Source organism: Bufo bufo, chromosome 2 (assembly GCF_905171765.1).
Source record: "Bufo bufo chromosome 2, aBufBuf1.1, whole genome shotgun sequence".
Classification (NCBI taxonomy): Eukaryota; Metazoa; Chordata; class Amphibia; order Anura; family Bufonidae; genus Bufo; species Bufo bufo.
The window spans coordinates 20,464,590-20,473,492 of record NC_053390.1 but is presented as its reverse complement, the minus strand read 5'-3'; the positions used below and the strand labels follow the sequence as shown (position 1 = coordinate 20,473,492).

The 8,903-nt window shown below is 46.6% G+C and overlaps 1 long non-coding RNA gene across 1 annotated transcript; it reads right to left on the bottom strand.

The window, feature by feature from the left end:
* Window positions 1–523: 523 nt before the first annotated feature.
* Window positions 524–921, bottom strand: LOC120991218. The gene is made up of 3 exons (XR_005776573.1): window positions 813–921; window positions 667–738; window positions 524–572 (listed from the first exon to the last, which is right to left on the bottom strand). It is a non-coding gene; the product is annotated as an uncharacterized LOC120991218 (long non-coding RNA).
* Between the last annotated feature and the right edge of the window lie 7,982 nt (window positions 922–8,903).

The following is an 8,903-nucleotide window of genomic DNA, read 5'->3' as shown; positions in this document are numbered from 1 at the left end:
TGACGTGATCCATGTGATCACGTGATCCATGCGATCACGTGATCCATGCGCTTGGGGCGCCCTGACGTCACTCTGGAGCGCCCGGGGAGCCGCACGGACGGTAAGTATGCTGCTCCCCCGCTCCCCGCTACACTTTACCATGGCTGCCAGGACTTTAGCGTCCCGGCAGCCATGGTAACCACTCTGAAAAAGCTAAATGTCGGGTCCGGCAATTCGCCGAAACGACGTTTAGCTTAAGGCCGGATCCGGATCAATGCCTTTCAATGGGCATTAATCCCGGATCCGGCCTTGCGGCAAGTCTTCAGGATTTTTGGCCAGAGCAAAAAGCGCAGCATGCTGCGGTATTTTCTCCGGCCAAAAAACGTTCCGTTCCGGAACTGAAGACATCCTGATGCATCCTGAACGGATTTCTGTCCATTCAGAATGCATTAGGATAAAACTGATCAGGATTCTTCCGGCATAGAGCCCCGACGATGGAACTCTATGCCGGAAGAAAAGAACGCAGGTGTGAAAGAGCCCTAAGGAAGAGGACCAGTTAGGTCGATCCCGACAAGCTCCCAGACAGCGGATACCTATCGGGAATACAATATGATATTTATATTTATAATTTTTGGGCTTATATTTTGTAACACCAAGGGTATATTTCATTGTAGACAAGATATTTACCTTAATACACTGTAACGGCTGTGGAGCAGCGATTGGTTTTCCAGACTTCTGGCATTGAGGGCATTCCTGGATCTAATGGAAATGGCTTGTTAACCGGTGTACACCTTTCCTCCTAATACAAAATACGGATTAGAATTGTTGTTTACCCATTTAGAAATATCAACATGCATTCCATGCCAGAAGAATCGCGAGCTGATGGCTGATCGTGTTCTGTTGATCCCGGAATGTCCTCCAATGGGCGATGCATGAAATTCCACGAAGATTCTACAGGCTTCTTCCTCGTTTTTCACTAATCTTCGGGTTCCAAAGAACAACTCTCCATCTTACAAGAAAAATAAAAATATTAGAGCTTTGTTTAGTGAACAATGGTATGTGCACAGTTAATCATAAGGAGTGTCTTTGTGGCACATAAGGAGTGGCACATTTGATGCAAAAGCTGGCACATATGCTGTACATGCAGTAACACTAGCTAAAAACTTAGTACACATTTGGCTGCCAAAAACACTATACAAAAATGAGGGGGCAGACAAAGTACATTTGTTAAAGAAAAATATGTTTAAAAAAATTTACTTACTTTGTGTCCTGCTCAAACTTCACTCTTGCAAGTAAGCAATCACAGAATGTACTTGAATAATTTGAAAAAGCTTTCAAATTAGATTAGCACTCTTGAGACTCTCTCAAACACAATATAAACCAGTGGTCATACCAAAACTCCAACACCCACAAGAGGGATGACTGATAGTCACCCTCTTATATTCTTCCCAGCACAGCCAATCAGCAGTGTTCACATGACCCTTTGCCAGCCAATGAAGTTCCATGCTGTTCCATCAGGCGTGGTACACTGGCCCTAAGCAGCCAATCGGCTTGTGTACAGCTACATCAGCAGTTATGAGGTGCTCCTCGCTTTGCCAATACCATAGTGAGAAGTGCACAGGCACTTTGGCGGCAAAATTACAACTAAAGCCCTACTCCTTTCACAATCTCATACTGTGACAGTTAAGTTTGTATTTATGGGCCAATCGGGTAATGCTGGCTAAATACACTGCTCAAAAAAATAAAGGGAACACAAAAATAACACATCCTAGATCTGAATTAATTAAATATTTTTCTGAAATACTTTGTTCTTTACATAGTTGAATGTGCTGAAAACAAAATCACACAAAAATAAAAAAATGGAAATCAAATTTTTCAACCCATGGAGGTCTGGATTTGGAGTCCCACTCAAAATTAAAGTGGAAAAACACACTACAGGCTGATCCAACTTTGATGTAATGTCCTTAAAACAAGTCAAAATGAGGCTCAGTAGTGTGTGTGGCCTCCACGTGCCTGTATGACCTCCCTACAATGCCTGTGCATGCTCCTGATGAGGTGGCGGACGGTCTCCTGAGGGATCTCCTCCCAGACCTGGACTAAAGCATCTGCCAACTCCTGGACAGTCTGTGGTGCAACGTGACGTTGGTGGATAGAGAGAGACATGATGTCCCAGATGTGCTCAATTGTATTCAGGTCTGGGGAACGGGTGGGCCAGTCCATAGCATCAATGCCTTCGTCTTGCAGGAACTGCTGACACACTCCAGCCACATGAGGTCCAGCCACATAGCATTGTCTTGCATTAGGAGGAACCCAGGGCCAACCGCACCAGCATATGGTCTCACAAGGGGTCTGAGGATCTCATCTCGGTACCTAATGGCAGTCAGGCTACCTCTGGCGAGCACATGGAGGGCTGTGCGGCCCTCCAAAGAAATGCCACCCCACACCATTACTGACCCAATGCCAAACCGGTCATGCTGGAGGATGTTGCAGGCAGCAGAACGTTCTCCACGGCGTCTCCAGACTCTGTCACGTCTGTCACATGTGCTCAGTGTGAACCTGCTTTCATCTGTGAAGAGCACAGGGCGCCAGTGGCGAATTTGCCAATCTTGGTGTTCTCTGGCAAATGCCAAACGTCCTGCACGGTGTTGGGCTGAAAGCACAACCCCCACCTGTGGACGTCGGGCCCTCATATCACCCTCATGGAGTCTGTTTCTGACCGTTTGAGCAGACACATGCACATTTGTGGCCTGCTGGAGGTCATTTTGCAGGGCTCTGGCAGTGCTCCTCCTGTTCCTCCCTGCAAAAAGGCGGAGGTAGCGGTCCTGCTGCTGGGTTGTTGCCCTACTACGGCCTCCTCCACGTCTCCTGATGTACTGGCCTGTCTCCTGGTAGCGCCTCCATGCTCTGGACACTACGCTGACAGACACAGCAAACCTTCTTGCCACAGCTCGCATTGATGTGCCATCCTGGATAAGCTGCACTACCTGAGCCACTTGTGTGGGTTGTGGACTCCGTCTCATGCTACCACTAGAGTGAAAGCACCGCCAGCATTCAAAAGTGACCAAAACATCAGCCAGGAAGCATAGGAACTGAGAAGTGGCCTGTGGTCACCACCTGCAGAACCACTCCTTTATTGGGGGTGTCTTGCTAATTGCCTATAATTTCCACCTGTTGTCTATCCCATTTGCACAACAGCATGTGAAATTGATTGTCACTCAGTGTTGCTTCTTAAGTGGACAGTTTGATTTCACAGAAGTGTGATTGACTTGGAGTTACATTGTGTTGTTTAAGTGTTCCCTTTATTTTTTTGAGCAGTGTATAAGGTGCCGCTTCCCTGTCACGTTCACAGCCTCTGTTAATATGAGCTGCCCAGCGCATGTGAAAATCTGCTGCCCCTGCGCGTCCCCATACAGCCTCTGTGAAGATCGGATGCCATGAGCGATCCCCATACAGCCCCCATTACAATAAAGTGCTGCTTGCCTTTGGCCTGTGTTAATATGAGCTGGCCTGTGACAATCTGCTGCCCCTGCACGTCCCCATACAGCCTCTGTGAAGATCAGCTGCCCTTGCGCGTGCACACGATCCCCATTCAGCCGCTGTTAAAATAAGCTGCCCAGCGCCTGTGAAAATCTGCTGCCCCTGCGTGTCCCCATACAGCCTCTGTGAAGATCGGATGCCATGAGCGATCCCCATACAGCCCCCATTACAATAAAGCGCTGCTTGCCTGTGTTAATATGAGCTGGCCTGTGACAATCTGCTGCCCCTGCGCGTCCCCATACAGCCTCTGAAGATCGGATGCCATGAGCGATCCTCATACAGCCCCCATTACAATAAAGTGCTGCTTGCCTTTGGCCTGTGTTAATATGAGCTGGCCTGTGACAATCTGATGCCCCTGCGCGTCCCCATACAGCCTCTGTGAAGATCAGCTGCCCTTGCGCGTGCACACGATCCCCATTCAGCCACTGTTAAAATAAGCTGCCCAGCGCCTGTGAAAATCTGCTGCCCCTGCGCGTCTCCATACAGCCTCTGTGAAGATCGGATGCCATGAGCGATCACCATACACCCCCTATTACAATAAAGTTCTGCTTGCCTGTGTTAATATGAGCTGGCCTGTGACAATCTGCTGCCCCTGCGCGTCCCCATACAGCCTCTGTGACGAACGGCTGCCCCTGCGCGTGCACACGATCCCCATTCAGCCGCTGTTAAAATAAGCTGCCCTGCGCCTGGGAAAATCTGCTGCCCGCGCGTTCACATACAGCAGCTGTTAAAATAAGCTGCCCTGAGCCAAGCCTTCTTCACAGCCTATAAGGTTGCCAGCTTTGTGACACACCTACCTCAGAAGCGTGACGTCAAGACCGGAAGTGACTAGGGCAGGAGATTTTCACGGGCAGCAGATTTTCACAGAACACAGTCCCCTCTAGTCACTTGATCACGTGATGTCCTCATAGGTCCTTCACCACCTAGTATTCCCCGTGTTGCCCATACATATCAGACTATTGATTACTGAGAAGCTTACAATGTACCGGCTCCTTTGAGGTCCTCCATGCAGCCCATACATTGTAGTTTGGTCAGTGCTGAGGTGCCTACAATGTAGTGGCTCCTTTGAGGTTCAGAGATCAGGAGGCAGAAGTGTTTTTCCCTCCATTGATTGATTTTTATCCGATATGAAATAAAAAAGTCGATTTCATGTATAAAGGAGAGGATGAACGCTGGTGGTTAGGCTTTTTATTTTAGTTTGACTGGACTTTGTTATATTGTAGTGTTTCTTCCCTGCACCATGAGGACATATTAGAAGATGATGGGTGTTGTGGTGAGTGGGGGGATAACCTTCCATCTCCTGTACTCAAGTCCTCAGTAATGAAGAGGCTACAATGTATGGGCTGCAAGGAGGACCTCAAATTTGCTGGCACATTCTAGGAATCTCATTCCTGAGCAGGCTATAAAGGAACCCATATAGTCTGCAGGAACGCCTGATACATTCTAAGCACTTCATATACAGGCCACCGGATTTCAGTGGCTGTCCCGCGATCTCGGTACAGGGGAGGTATGTCCTGCTCTTAGGCAGCTGTCCCTGCTTCCATAGGACACAGAGACAGTTGCCTGTAATGATGAAGCATAGAGCCGTCCCCTCCCGGTTCCATCATTCCTCCACCCTGTAGAGCTCCACACTGCTGGTCTGTGCAGGGGGAGGGGCCAATCAGTCAGTGCTCCTCCTCCTACACAGACCAGCATCTCTGTGTGTATCCTGCTGCTGCTGGGGAACGAGGTAAGTATGTGGAGTTTATTCATTTATTTTTTTACTTCCTGTAAAGGGGGCACAATCCTGCACATATTACTGTGAGGCCACACATAACTGGCATAATACTATGAGGGGCATATATGTCATCAGAAACCGAACTGTTAAAACCTGGTCCCCGCCCCCAAACACGCATACCTGCATCATCCCCTGAAGACGCTGGGTGTCCAGCGAAACATGTTGGGACGCAGGGTGTACGTGTGTGTTTTTAGGTTCAGTAGTAGGCAGGCAGGGAGCTCTGACAAGAGCAAATGATATATAGTATAAGAGGAGTACAGGATTGACTGCTAGCCAGAGCAGCCGGGGTCATTATAGTATATTAACCCTTAGAATCCTGCTGTGAGGAAACATGAACAGCAGAGCCATCTAAGTAGTAAATCAATTAGTCTGTAGGACTGCAAGTGAGAGCGCTCCAGTGGTGGCGGCGGTCATTACAACATCTCAATCACTAGAACCCTGCTCTGAAGAAATATAAACAGCAGATGTTGTTTGAGCAGAAAATTAACCAGCCTGCACACCACTGAGAATTTTAATGAGTCTATAGTGTCAAAATGGATGTATTTTTTAGTAATAACTAAATAAATAAAAGTGAAGTTTTAAAAGAAACAGCACAAATAAAAAAGACGTATCTAGGTCAGAAGGACCAATTGTATTAGTTATTACTGTGAGGGGGCACAGAATTGGGCATATTACTGTTAGGGGACACATATTTGGGCATATTACTGTGAGGAGGCACATATCTGCACATTACTGTGAAGGGACACATATCTGGGCATATTACTGTGACGGGGCATTGTGAGGGATAAGAATCCATTTTGTATAAGTATTTCCTCCATCTTGTGCATATATGGAAAAATGAATGAGCCAGCTGGATGTGGGGAGTTCTATCTACAAGGCCAAGGTAGCTGCTACCTTATCAGAGTTTGACGTGCAAGAGAGTTATGTTCTCTCTGTGTTTTGGGATGCGCTGCTAAAGAAGATAAGATGCTGTAGAAGTTTTGAACCATTACAAATTCTGGTAGTATAGTGCGGAAGTATTTCCTTATATGAATAGCTAATCAAATCTCTAGTTTCAATTTCCACCTCCTTGGTGGTGTGCCAGATTTGTCTATGATTATCTGTAGTGTTATAAAGATGTATGCTTGTGTGTAATAAAGTAAAGAGAGAGAACCTGATTCAGCAGTGTGTCTGTATCAGCTCTCCGAGCGCTCGTACCTCCACATAAGTTGGGACCCCGGCAATAATAGAGGTAGGGGGCTTTGCCCCAACAGCATATACCTGATCATGTTACTATGAGGGAGCACAATCCTGGGCAAATAACTGTGAGGGGGCACATATCTGGATATCAATACTGTGAGGGGGCACATATCAGAACATATTACTGTGAGGGGGCACATCTGCGCATCACTACTGTCAGGGGGCATATATATGGGCATAACTACTGTGAGGGGGCAAATATCTGTCCATAACTACTATGAGGGGGCACATATTTGGGCATAACTACTGTGAGGGGGCAAATATCTGGTCATAACTACTGTGAGGGGGCACATATCTGGCCATAACTACTGTTAGGGGGCACATATCTGGACATAACGACTGTGAGGGGTACATATCTGGACATTACTGTGAGGGGGCACATATCAGGACATATTACTGTGAGGGGGCACATCTGGGAATAGCTACTGTCAGGGGCACATATCTGGACATAACTACAGTGAGGGGGCACATATCTGGGCATAACTACCCTGAGGGGGCGCATATCTGCCCATAACTACTCTGAGGGGGCACATATCTAGGCATAACTACTGTCAGGGGGCACATATCTGGGCATAACTACTTTGAAAAGGGCACATATCTGGGCATAACGACTGTAAAAAGGGCACATATCTTGGCATAACTACTGTGAGGGGCACAAAGAGGGAATAATTACTATGTAGGGTGTGAAAAATACCATGCCTCGTGCCCGCTTGACGTCACCTACGTCGAGCTCACGAGACGCAGTATGGTCACTTGTTACCAAAGCGTGACGTTACGCCCTCCAGAGGAGCAGGTAAGGTCAGATTGGTACAGTTTACACAGACACCTCCTGTCCACGCGGGCACAGAGAGGCAACAAGCTGAGAGAGCCTTTTCATTGCCACAGTGAAAACAGCGCCTCCTCAGCCCGGGAAATCTGCCCCTGCTTCTTGTTTGATATAACCCCGGTCCACTAACTGGATTATATAGGGTGAGAAACCAACCCGCTGTAGCTTATAACTAGGCCGAAGCACGGACATGGGGATTCGTGATCGAGATACAAGATAGCACAAGATGAAATTATATATTTAATCGCCTAAAGGGCACTCTAGATATAACACAATACACACAGAGAATATATACAGTGGTCTGAGGTTACAAATACAGGCGATATAGGTACAACAGGGTTAAGCAGAGCAAGAGTCAGTTACCGGGTAAGATGAAAGTTCCTTTGGGTTATAATGGTGGAATAGTCCTTGGCTGCAGTCACATTGGTGTAATGAGGTCAGCTGGTTCCCGGTCTCTCCAAACACATTGGCACGATGTGACCCCCTTCAGAAAAGACACCGCCCACTGGCTTGTATGGGCTTATGACCTGTAGCCGGCCGCTCCCCTCCCCGCCTATGGATAGGGTCCACCCTTCCTTCTCTGGTGCTGGCAGCAAATGACCCATAAAATCCCTTAGGGCTCATAGCCCCAGACCAGAATGTCACTGGAAGATGGTTCCGGACCCAATTGATCTGCCTGGGTTACAGCTACAACTAGAGTCCAAACATGGTCCCGCTATGTGGTTTCTGTGGGGAGATATGTATATCTCCCCTCCCGGGCATCCTAGCCTCAAGCCAGGACTACGTGGATGTTTTTCAAGTATAGCAGGCATTCCTCATCTAGTTATATAATAAATATATGCATATAAAATTATTATATATTTATTCAACAATATAACATAAAAGCTATATAATAAAAGGTATAAAACTTTGATATAAAATTACAACATAAAATCCATTAGCAGCAGATAGTGGCAGTAATAACGGCAAATAGCGGTAACAATATAGCAGCAGATATAGTTCTAATACAGCAGATATATTAGCCGCAGTTAGTGGCAGCTGGAATACCCTTAAGAAAACAGGTATATTATATGGCAGCAGTTCGGCAGTAACAATGTGGTAGCAGCTGAAAAATATGGTAGCAGCTGAAAAATTGTCATACGTGATATCCTTTTTCCATAGCAGAAGTATTATTGAGGTATCAGCAGTTAAGGTATAAAAACACTGTTAGTCTTGTTGAATAAATGATTCACAGCTTGAGGATGTAGTTTTTGCTACCATCCTTGTTTTAAAATACGTAAATGGCCCCAATGGATATATTGCAATATTAGCAATCACTGTTATTTCTATTCCACTCCCAGTGTTTAGCATCCAAATTCTAATGCATTTGTAGGAGATCTGATTTAAATATTTTAACAGGAGGTTTGGTTTTACTGTTAGTTGTGGTATTGTGTCGATTTGAGTGGCGTCCCACTCCAAATACAGAGCACTCCTTGATCGCGTTGACTTTAGTTGTTTTTTCAGTGGCGTTCACCTGTATGTTTCTGCCGTGACTCGGCCTCCCAC